The 12,787-nt window shown below is 41.5% G+C and overlaps 1 pseudogene; it reads right to left on the bottom strand.

The window, feature by feature from the left end:
- The window catches only part of LOC148036285 (putative MO25-like protein At5g47540 pseudogene), a 45,781-nt pseudogene extending 34,445 nt beyond the window's left edge, over positions 1–11,336 (bottom strand).
- Between the last annotated feature and the right edge of the window lie 1,451 nt (positions 11,337–12,787).

Genomic DNA, 12,787 nt, shown 5'->3' with positions numbered 1-12,787 from the left:
ATTTATATTACCGTGCTTTGCATGATTTAAATTGATTATGCTAACATCAATTTTTGTCTGTACAGATGACATTTTCAGGATGAGTCTAGGGATGAGCGATGAGGAATTGCAGGATATCTTCATACGCATGTCTCTAGATCAAATGGCGAGATTCAGAGACATGGTGGACCAGGAGCTATCTCGGACATCGTCAGGCCGCTCTATTACATTTACTTCAGCGCAATCAGATGCTTCAACTTCGAGTAGACGCGGTCAATGCTCCAAACTTGGGCCAAAGAGAGGGAGTGCTTCAGGGTCAGGGGGATACTATAGAGATATGGAGGTAGTGAGCCCGCGACCGGCACGGGATACAGGTGCGACTCCTCACTCTTATGGTGGTTCCAGGGAGTGTGGCTCAGGTGGTTGTTGTGGTGGAGGCACGAACGCAGTGTCTCTGTCTTGTTGTTCTGCTGGAGTTGCGTTACCTCCAGGATTTATCACACCTATGGGGACGTCTACTCCAGTTACTCTGGCTTTTGCTCAGCCGTCGCAGGTGGCACCCCTATGGGTGCTACACCGATAGATACTACCCCGATTGGTACATTGGATGTACAGGGGTCTCCTGGATATCTCGAGGAGCGTGGACGCAGGTGGGAGAGGACCCATCTTAGGCATACCCTAGAGGGATATGCCTATCTTGTCGATGATAGGTCAGGAGCTATCATCATGAATGATGAGGGGAGGAGGGTGATGGCTTGCATGAGAGAGTTGTGCCAACAAGTTTTTCGGCACGCCTTAGATCATTGGAAAAACATACGGGAGGGGAGCAAGGACTACATAGTAGCATCTTTGCATGAGGAGTTTCCGATTCCAGCCACAACAAATAGATTTTCTACGGGTTGGATGATGGATTGCATTCGTGCATATATGTCACAGAGACGATCGGATGCACGCAAGGCACTCAAGAGTGGGGCTGCAAAGCCCGACTTGCTAGACATGGACGACTGGCGCCGATTGAGAGAGGAGGCTACAGATTCTCCAAGACGTTGGAGTCAGCAGTGCGAGGCTTTGTAAGTTTTTCTTTTGTTTTGCTTGCTTTTTTTTAGCAATATCCTTTTTACTGATAATCATATTTCTAACAATTAGTATTTTATTTTCTTTGCAGCAGTCCATTACAAATCGCGATCTGACCGGCCTTGAGACGCGATATGCAGAGAGGTACGGTCTCACTGCATTGATCGACCGATTGTATAGATGCGACGGCCTTGTAAGTCACTCATCTTTCTTGTCCGTAGTTACCATGTTTAATTAGAATTAATTATTGTATGGTGGGTTGATGTATAGTTATTTCTTTTTTTGCAGAGTTCGTTCAATGCTCCTTTGAAGCGGAACAAGCTTTCGAATGGTGAGGATATATAGCTCGCCCTTGGATCCCTGGAGCTCACACACCCTTCTTTTTTTGTCGCTTGATTTGTGTAGACATTTTCTATGTAGTAGTGATATCTTGTCATGATTGTACCAGTCGCTTTCATTATGGGATCATGTATTTATTTCATGTATCAGTATTATGATTTAAGTACACTTTGTTTTTGTCTACACGAGCATTGTACACAGTGTAGAAAATATTTTGTATGGCCCAAATAAAGCATACCATAGCTGCCCTGCCACAAATTTTTTTTCCCTGTTACCGTTGTTATTAGCATCGCAAATTTACATGTATGTGTCGTTATTGGCATCGTTATTAGCGTCGCAGAGCGTCGTTATCAGCGTCGTTAAGCGACTAATAATGGCGTTGATACTGACTGTTCTGCCAATAATGACGCTTTCTACGATGGCGGGGGAAAATTTTGTTATTTATATTTTCGTCGCTTTTAACGTCAGTATAAGGCCTATATCTTGTAGTGGTGGCTGCGCATAAAGCTCCTGAATCTTCTCCCATAAGTCCCATCCACTCTGATTCTCATCTTCAACAACATTATGATGGACCTCTTTTGAGAGTGACAAGATAATGGTAGACTTGCATAGCTCATCATCATCCATATCCTCGGGTTTAGCACCCTTGAAACACAATGGTTTAATCTGCAACTTCTGCACCAAACCCTGCCATATCTCAATCTTCCAATACCCATAGTTTGTACCATACAACTTAGCAATGTTAAAGAGAGTTCTGTCTTTCAGATGACTAGCCATACTGTCCCAAATCAAAGCAAACATGCAAAATTGCATGTTGTTGTAATTAGCAAAAAATGCAATAAAATCATTGCTAAAACTGGCTAAAAGAGTTAATATTACCAAGAGAACCATTGGTCCATCAAATCTGACCAAGATAACATCAAATAGTAAGCATTACCCTCATACAAGTGCTTGAAATCTATACATTTCAGCTTGTTGGAATAAATTACATAAATATGTAAAACTGTCTGAAAGTGAAGCAATCATTGATACATATGTCACTGCAATTGCCAAGTAGCAAGATATATTTAACAATGAGTGTCAAAGGGCAAGAAGGTACCAAGAACTGTCAACCCAATAACCTGTCAGGAAAGATACATCTCATAGGTCTAGAAGTTATGCATGTAATGGGTCTCGAGGTAAGAGAAGAGACCAAGGACAAGCATAATTGATAGAGAAAGAAGCTCAATGCATAACCATCCAAGATGCATACAAAACGGACAAACCTGTGACAGAGATAGGTGTCTGTCCCAATAGGCGTATCAAATCAGCCCACTACAAACTAACTGCCAACATAAAGCTCTCAAGAGAGCAAATGCATATATTTGTCCCACAAGCTCAAGTGTAAGTAAACACTGTGTATATTCGAATATGCCAAAAGGCTCCCACTGGAAGTAAAGTCAAATGCAAATAGAGTAAGCAATGCTCAAATACATTGAATACATAGCATTAGACATTCCAAATCCCAGTAGAGTACATCTGGAGCATAAATCCAGAGCTATCTCAGACTCGTAAAGCATAAGCCTGAAAGAATTCAAATAACATGTAAATTCAACCAAATGTAATGTCCAGTAGGTCCAAAATGCTCAAATACATCCAAAGACAAAGCTCCAAGTGGTTGTCATGTATGGGCAAACCAAGTGATAGCCATATCTGACCAAAGCATAAATGCAAGAGGCCTAAATGTCAAGCAGTGACAATAGGCATAAACCGGTCCAAAGCATGCCAACTCAATCCAAATGCCAGTGAATGACGATCAAGACAGAGCCTAATCCAAGCTCAAAAGCATTTTGGAACCAAAAAGAAGCATTTGACAATCTCCAAATACATCGATATGATCATTCAAATCTCTTGTAAGCACCCGTATCCAAGAACCAATGTATACACCAAGTAAATGATCTTCAACCCACTATATTATAGCAGTATATTCACTGTCAAATGAAGCTCAATTAGTGCTCAAATCTGCTCCGAATCAGTTTCAAAGCATAGACATAGCATCCCATAACATCCGGGCATCAATAGGCATCAAAGAAGCAATGTACGGAAGCATCAAACATCAAATTTCAAGTACGTACTGCCCCGTTTTTGACAGTCCTGGGACTATGTATACAACAATGGATGGAGGTGGAAGCACTGGTATTGATCATAGGGAGCCAAGAACCAATGCCAAGGAGTCTGAAGATGATTAGAAAGGTTGCAAACAATGCCGGGAAGTCGGGAAAGGAGCTCGATATGCCAGGAGTGGATCAGCCCAGTCCCCTAAAAATGCGTTGCATTTTTTGTTGGCTGCTCCTAGAGGTTGGGGAGTCTTCAGTAGTGCTATTGAGAACTTGGCAATGATTAGGGGGTTTCAATATAGCCGTGCAAGGTTCCGAATGAAGGCTGGAAGATCAGGGTGGAGGCAGGATATCAAAACATACCTACAAATGAAGGTGCCATGGTTGCAATTGAAGCTGGAGTTGAAGCTCTTCAAATCCGGGCTGAAGAGAATGCTCGGCAAGCTCCAATTCCTTTGCTCTGATACCAGTTGAAAGGGAAGTAGAACCCAAGAGGAAGAAGCTTGGTGGTGAGAGCTATGACGGATGGAGAGTAAGAGCAAGAGAGAGAGAGAGAGAAAAACTCAAAGTGAGAACTCCAACAACCACAATGTGTGGCCGGGCCTTCCTTTATTCAAACTCACTAAAATAATAAAAAATAAGTGACTATGATGGGTTCCCACCACCTGCACTATGCAGTGGCGGGTACTATTAGTGTAGTAATACACGGGCGGCTAGGTGGAGGCGCCTTTACCCCCAACAGGAACTAGTGGGAGAAAGCTCACCCCTCTCACACTGTAAGTACATATGGTTGCACTACAAGGGATGCGTTGAGTAAGGGCATCACAAATCCTCAAAAACTCCTACAAGCACGTCTTCAAAAGGGGGTTATAAGATTGTTTTAGCAAGGTTAAGAATTCCCACTCACTAATGAACAAGATCTTCCATATCCACTACAACAAAAAGGGTCCATAGACGCGCTTGTAGACGCAATATTTGAATTGTGAAAAAAAAATCGGGCGCGTTTATTAACGTATCTATTTTCGCGTCTAATCGCGTCTAAAAGCGCGCTTATAGTCAGAAGTAGACGCACACTTAGACGCGCATATAAACACGCTACGTAAATATATAATAATATTTATCAAAAAGTGGATATATTCATATTGTGAGTCTATACACATGTGTATCTATGCATCTAAAACCATGCTTACTCTGAAAGTTTTTGACGAGAATAGACACACATTTATCCTGCAATTTAGACGCGCTGATAGACGCGCAAAACAGAGGTATGAAAAAAAAACCAGAGAGCATATGGCCTGGCAAGCCACATGCTCTCTGGTTTTTTTTCCCCCCATCAACATCAAATTGTATACTTAGGGAAAACAGAGAAAGATTATTTCGAAGATTGGATATTGAAAACAAAACAATGTATGTAGCACACGAAATTTTATATATATAGATGAAACGTTTTTACATTATGAGTTCTAGTGCTTGTGACGCTATGATCATAAGCACTAGCTGAAAGTAATATATATCAAAAATAAAAATTACAAGCCAAGGGGAGGCATACATGCATGGAGCTCCTCTATATCTCCTCAGAAGAGGCATCATCATCGCTACCACCACCGCTGCCTGTGCCGCTGCCGTTGCCGCCACTGCTACTGCTAGTCTCCCCTTCACTATCCTCAACTGCATCAGAGTTCGCCTACACAAAGGATTAAAGTATATAAATACCATTACAAACAATAAATCATATTGATCTATACTTTTCATGTAAAAAATAAAACATACCTCTTCTGGTGGTGGAATCCTCATGGTGCGATTATATTGCTCCTCCGTGATATATCCCTCCTCGTAGAAATGCTGCCAAGTGGATGCCCGGTTATGACCTCGATGGTAGCCTACCTCTCTAGGAGTAGGCATCCTACCAATGATATGGAACTACAAAACAATTTGAACATACAACGTATTAAAACACACTACATAATGAAGTGAAACAAATTACAAAATTTAATTTTTTTAAAAAATCAAATAATACTTACAAACTCAGCCTTCCATGACTCCCTGCCACCTGATCCATAATGCGACGATCCCATGGTTGTCATCTGGATACGTCGCGCCTCTGCATGCTGGCGACTTGTCATTTTCTCCGTTGCTCTCTTCTTGGCCTCTTTCCACTCCTTGCGGTGGCAATTGGGTGGTTGGCCATATCGAAGGCGCCCCTACTCTTGTCTCCGCAATGACTCCTTGGCGCGCGTCATAAGGTGAGACCTCTTGTTATGAAGCACGTCTCTCACCTTTGACCGTCCCCAATCATCTGAGAATCGTGAATTCTCAAGATTAGGGTACCTTTTATGTACTGCCCGCAGCACCTCTTGCCACAAACCATTTTTTTGGTGCTTGAAGGGAATCATGCAATCTTTGTATGTGGCATGCACGACACTCCTCAAGTAGGCTATCACTTCCCTCCCCTCGAAGTTATGCAAGATACCACCAACATCAGTGATAGAGTGGTATATTTGTGGAGGCTCACCTCTCTCATTTTCCGGTGAGGGTAATCGAGAGCCACCACCTAGGCAACCCCCACAAAGCCCTCGACCTCCTCGTCCTCCCGCACCACTCTCCCTCCTCCCTCGACGTGCACTACCCTCTACCTCACTCGATACACGTGCCTCTGTAGATGTACGTGCTTTGGTAGATCCATGTACCTCAGCTGATCCCCGTATAAGCAAATATGTGATAGGTGTCCCAGACATCACACTGAAAACCTCATCTGCAGTGGGAGGGTGACCAAGATAATTGGTCATCTCCCCCATGAATTGCTCCTTGTTGAATGGGGTGCTGGAGGATCCAGGATTCCACATCTACACAAAAAAAATCATATTATCTTGTGTAGATAAAACATATTACATACAGCGTCTATACCTGCGTCTCTATACGCGTCTATACCTGTGTCTCTGTGGGCGTCTGTCAGCGCGTGTATCCTCGCGTATACACTGCAGAGCACACACGCCCGCACACACGCTCAAAGATGCATCCTCACAGAAACATTTTCCGCGTCTATATCTGCATCTACACTGGGATGTAGACGCGCTATCAGACGCGCTTGGTCGAATGATTTTAACAGACGACCGCCATTATTGATTTACAAAATGCAATACATAATGAAATCACAAATCCTAAATACACAGACAGAGCAGAGAGAGGAAGATAGAAAGAAAGAGAGAGAGAGAGAGAGAGACTCACCATGTGTGTTTGGTGTGGCGGGTGGTAGCGCTTCTTCCTTCTCCTTCTTCCTCTTCTTGGTAAGTTACCCTCCCTTGATGCTTGCTTCCTTGCTTGCTACTTCTTCTTGTTCTCCTCTCTCTTGTTCTCTCTTTCTTCCTCTCCTTGGCTTTCTTTTTTCCCTTTTTGTGTGTTTGAAATGAAAGAAGAGGTGAGTCATGAGGAGGTGAGGCATGAAAAGACTAGGTGAGGCATGAAGAGACTGCATATCGGCTAAACTTAAGCTTCAGAACCGCAAAAAACGTAGGAAAGGAAAGTCGTAGTTTGAAAAGAAATGATTTAAGTATGATTTGAATTTTGACGTGTGCATCTATTTTTGCGTGTATAAGCGTGTCTATTTGCGCGGATATATAGACGTAAAAATCGCGTCTATTTACACGCACATTTAGACGCGCCTATAGACGCTGTGATAGACGCCCCTGACTTTGCGCGTCTAACATGCGCGTCTATGCCTCGTTTCTGTTGTAGTGATCCTCTAACAAAGAAGGCTAATCCAATCAAGCACACAAGGCTCTAACATGGCTTACACAAAAGATATTAAATATTTTGACAAAGCTTTGACATGCTCACACACAAGACATTAAATATTTATTTTGATTATCCTTTCCCTAAACCTTTGCTGGTGTGTGATCGCGAACTATAAGTCTACCTTCCCACCCACTCATGCTGGTGTGAGCCAACCCTAAATAAGATCTTGTTGTAAGTGCCAATAGAGTGGAATTGTTCCACTCCATCCACTTTCCCTAAATGTGACTTCACTGTAACAACTTTGACAACTCTAGAGAGTTGTTGACTAACAATCATCTTTGGCACACATTAGAATGCACTTTTTATCAAACTCCATCTACATCTAGTATGCTATTCCACTCCACCCACTTCCCCTAGATTTGACTTCACCATGACAACTTTGATAGTTCAAGAGAGATTTAACAATCATCTTTGGCACACATTACAATGAGATGTTATCAAATCACCAAAATTGAACCAAAATCCATCTACATCTAGCCTTAAGCACACGCTTAAGATAAAGTCCATCCAATAGCTTCAACGCATCCGTGAGAAAAGGGAGGCCTTCAAGCACCGAGTTAGAAGTGAGAGCTTCAAGGACTGATATTTTTTTACCTAAGATAGTCCATCTAGTAGCTTTAGCACATCCTTGAGAAGTAAGAGTTCGATTTGCCCTATATATGACATTCGTGTGCTACTACTCCTTGGGTCAATTCATTTGCCTTAACAAAGGGGATATGCTTCTTAACAATGGGATAATCAAGTAGTACTTCCTGAAATCTGAGTGTGAGTGGTTCTCTAGGGGTTCACATAGAAGTGGCATTGTAGGTTTAGCACATCCTCATGAATGGTAAGTTTAGCACATCCTCAAGAAGTGAGACCTTGAAGAAGTAGCCCTATATATAATATTCGTGTGCCACTATTAGCCTTGGCATTTAGTGCATCCTCAAGAAGTGACATCTTCAAGCACTAAGTTGTCCTATACATGTTCCACTACTCCTTGGGCTCAATTCATTAGCCTTGGTGAACGGACATCTTCTTAACAATGGGAAGATTAAGTAATTTCCAAACTCAAGCATTAGTGACTCTCTAGGGGTTCAAGAAGTAGCCAATGAGAGCTTCAAGCATTGAGTTTCCGTATACATGTGCCACTACTCGTTGGGTCAATTCATTGGCATTGGCCAATGGACATGCTTCTTAACAATGGGATGAAACTCTTAATCGTGAGTGGTTCTCTAGGGGTGGGATGAAACTCAAGCGTGAGTGATTCTCTAGGGATTCACATAGAAGTAGCTGCAACCCCCCTTCGTATTGCTATCTATAATGGCACTCTTCTTTGCTTTTCCTATAATGGAGAGGCTCATTATGCTTCAAAAAAAAAATTATTCCTTTGAAAGGCGTATCAAGAACCACCAATTACATCCATTGGCAAAAATGGCCAAAACTATAGAAATATTTTTTAGGCTTGAAGAAGTTACTATATATATATCCTCTACATCACGTGCGTTCAAGGCCTATTTATAAATATCATTATCTATGAGTTTTTTCTAAATAAAACATAACCCTTTTCTATTCAATCTATAAATAATCCCCTTATATTACACCCTTATGTATGTAAAAAATGTATAAAGATGGTATTATAAAAATACCTTATTTTGAATCCACGTGATGCACATATATATTCATGAGTAACTTACCTAAGTTTTTTGGGTCTTCTAATATTGAATTTTTTCTTTTAACTAACAAAGAGATCAACTCTTGTTTTCTATGTTTTAGATGATTCACACGTCCCCTTGAGAATCATCCTTTGAATATTTTGATTATTTACCTCGACTAGAGTAAATGAAGCAATCAAACCCCTTCACTATCAATTAGAACATAAAATACACACTTATAATATGTCACGGAATGCTTGTCTTGCCAATACATTAAGGCAGAACATGTCAAGATGCATGGGAAATTGCAACCTCTTGGCATTCCCCAAATGAAGTGGAAATTTATCACCATGGACTTTGTTGTTGGGTTATCCTCAGTTCGAGAAGGATACAATTCAATTATGGTTATAGTAGACATGCTCACCAAGGTTGCACACCTCATTCTAGTCAAGACAAACTATAAAGCTTCAGATATTGCTAGATTATTTAGAAAAGACTTGCATCTAGATTTGTGTGGCATCATGGATAGTTCCGGTTGCACTACATAATAGGGATTCATCTTAAAAGATAGATTCAAGATGTACATGTGAATCGCTATACTTAATTGCAAGAGGCAATTCGGCAAATGAAATCCTATATGATAAGTAAGGCTAGGGTTTAATTAGACTCATTTAGGATTGAATTGTAAATAAGTCAAATTATTGTTAAGATTATATGTTGACTTAGAGTCAAGTAAACACGCTCATTGGTCTCCATTCTAACAACTAGCTGCGATAAGTTCAAAACTCCCTTGGAGATATCATTCTAAATTATAATACAACTCGAAGCCAATACAAGAAACTCAAATGTTGTATCCACACGAAAGAACGACCATTTGCCACATGAGTTTCAATGCTCGCAAGCCTTTAAGGATTGCAAAAGGGCTTAGTTTACGCTTGACTTGCGGAAGGAATGAACAAAAGTTTTTATCACGAATTCTTAAGGGAGTGAAACCTCAAGGTAAACATAGAAACCTCGATAAGGTTCTAAGGATAAAAAATGATTACAAAATAACCAAGTAAAACCCTAGATTGAATTATTTAAGACCTATGATCCTAAGACAAACCTTGGACTAAAGGCTAGCAAATTAGGACACTACCATTGGAAAACTAATAGATATAAATCCAATAGTGTAATTTCTTGCTCCTATCACATAAGAATGAGAGAATTCTCTATCCCTTGGAAGGACATGGTAATTGGCACCAAGGCAAGAAAGACCCAAGAAGGGTGAATGCTTAGTGTTGAAAAATAGGAACTCCACCTTAGCAGATGTCCCGAGCACTTACCTTCATTATTCCTTGTGCTTGTAAATTTAGAAACACCGTCTGTGAAATGATTGTATGATCCCAAACTCACAAAAGAAATTGGAGTAATGAAAAAGGTTAAATTCATGGAGGGCGCACCAAACCACCCCCAATTGGCCGCCAACCCTATCCAAGGGGGTTCTAAATAATCGGTGATGGGAATACGGACAGAACCTGCCACAAGAGGTCTCTCCGTGGGTTAGTTTGAATGTAGAAAGATTCTTGGATACCAAGGGAGCTTTGGCTATAAATTCCTTGTCTCCGAGTCCTACTCAAATGATCTACGTAACTCAGATGGATTCTCGAGGCCCTGTTACTAGTGTAAGGGTGAAAACTTGGAGGAAATAAGATGCATCCTCACGGATTGCAAGAATCCTCCTTTTTGGACAAGACTTATACCTCTGTTAAAATGCTAATATAAAGTTTACTCCCAAGGAACCAGTCTGAGCTGTTTTTGTATCATTTTCATAAGTTATGCGAATGAACCCTGTTCCTTAAAAGGCTTAATTAAATAAGCTAGGTTTAAATGTCACACATAAATGTGGTAGGACCTAATTAGATAACTAAAGAATGCCTATTGAGAGAAGCGGGTGGGTAGAATCCACGATGGGTCTGTGACGCATATCAATTAAAACATATCCATTATGTTCATGTACCGTTCGATCATCGCAAATAATGCAGACAATTATAAGAGAGACAATAGACAATTATCAACCGATGAGATAGAACATATGGCACAGACAAAATAGGTATAGATTATGTTAGGTTTCATATATATTAAAATGACAAAATCTACTAGGTTCATATATAAAATGACGGTGAATGCATCTAAAATAGATATAGATTATAGTAGGCTGATATATAAAATAAAATGAAATGGGAGGCAATGCATCATTTAGATGACATACATCGGGACGACCTCGCACGGCATTCGCGAGGGCGAAGGTTGCACTGCTGGAGGAGGTGCAAGGACATTTGGGCAGTTCTCTGATGCTGCTCCGACTCCTGTTCTCGTCGTTACACCCAGACGTCCTCCTCTTCATAACGACGCACCACGCGCGGGACGGCTGCTGCTGCATCACCCCTTTCCCCTCAACTGACCTCCATGACAAATACGAATTGTAATACGGCGACGACACTCTTTCCTCCTCCACCTCTCGTCATTGCTGCCTGAAGAAATTGTCGCACGCCTGCAGCCTCGCGTGCCACTCCTCCCTCGACCCTTCCCCTCTTCTCCTCTCCCTCTCCCTCCCCTCTTCCTCCTGACGTTGCTCCTCCTCTCGATAGCGGGACGTCGCCGACACTTCAGTCACTATCACCAACAGCACCAACAGTGCTCCCAACAAAAACACACGAGCCGCTATATTGATTATCACCACCAACTACATACAAGCTAACAGGAGCTATCGTACGGGAAGCCTCACACCAGCCGGTATGCTGGCAAAATGCCTGAGGCCTCGACCATACTTAAAGGCGAGCGGCCCCTGCCCTGGCCTCGATGTGACCGCGCGTGATATTCTCGTTTCTGCTCCACACTGCCGCCGCGTCTCCTAGTATCCTCGAGGGCGACGTTCCCTCTCGATAAGCATGCCACTCTCCTGCCACGCACCTTCCATATTGGCACCTTTATTGGCCCGATCCCATCAGCCAATCTTACTAAAAGATGAGCTTCTTTCATCGAATAAATATAGCGTAGTCAAGTGGAAATTTGAGAACACCAGACAATCTCTGAGGTGAATAGAGAAGAGTCATTGACACCACCTTCCATATTGGCACAATCCCATCCGACAATGTTACTAAAAGATGGTCTTCTATACTCGAGTAAATACAATCTAAACGGGCGAAAAACCAGGCAGGGCAGATTTTCTTAGGGCGATAGGAAAGAGTTATTAATATCGTAGTTAGTCAAGTCATATGTTTGCCTCTATCCTAGTCAATTCTTAGAATATGTATTCAAATATTCTAGCTAAATATTTGACACAACTATCTTGTGCTGTCGTTTAGAAGGCCACAAACATATGCAAGTCTTCATTGCTAATGATTAGTGAAGACTGCATCCATTACTCAACCAAACATCCTAGTCTTGCAATGCTCTCACATAAACACTCGATATCTTTCATATGCAGACTTGGACAAAGCTATTTAAAGAAGTGTTCCCATTGTCTAGAAACACTTAAACAAAATTCTTTAATATGCGAACCCTTAGCAATAATAATCTAGTTGTCTAGACACCCATATCATATATGTACCTTTCCTATACCAAAATATATTATCAATAGTGCTATCATCCCCATTTTCGCAACAACAGGCTTACACTTCTATTCCATGTTGGAAGTAACTTCTCTTGATGAGTGACTATACAATGGTGGTTCTTATGAGCTAATCGTCCCCACTTCATCCTTGGTGTCACTTGCTATATGGATCATGAGTCCACCACAAGGTTGTAAAGCACGTTGCAACATTTGAAATTTGGGAAAAATGTGTAGGAGTTGTTTGCATGATGTTTGATGTAGATTTTGTTATGAATTTC

The sequence above is a fragment of the Lygodium microphyllum genome, chromosome 5, assembly GCF_053477565.2.
Source record: "Lygodium microphyllum isolate KBCC chromosome 5, Lygodium_microphyllum_v1.1.10, whole genome shotgun sequence".
Classification (NCBI taxonomy): Eukaryota; Viridiplantae; Streptophyta; class Polypodiopsida; order Schizaeales; family Lygodiaceae; genus Lygodium; species Lygodium microphyllum.
Note: the sequence above shows the minus strand (reverse complement) of the source record. Positions and strands in the feature narration are given on the sequence as shown.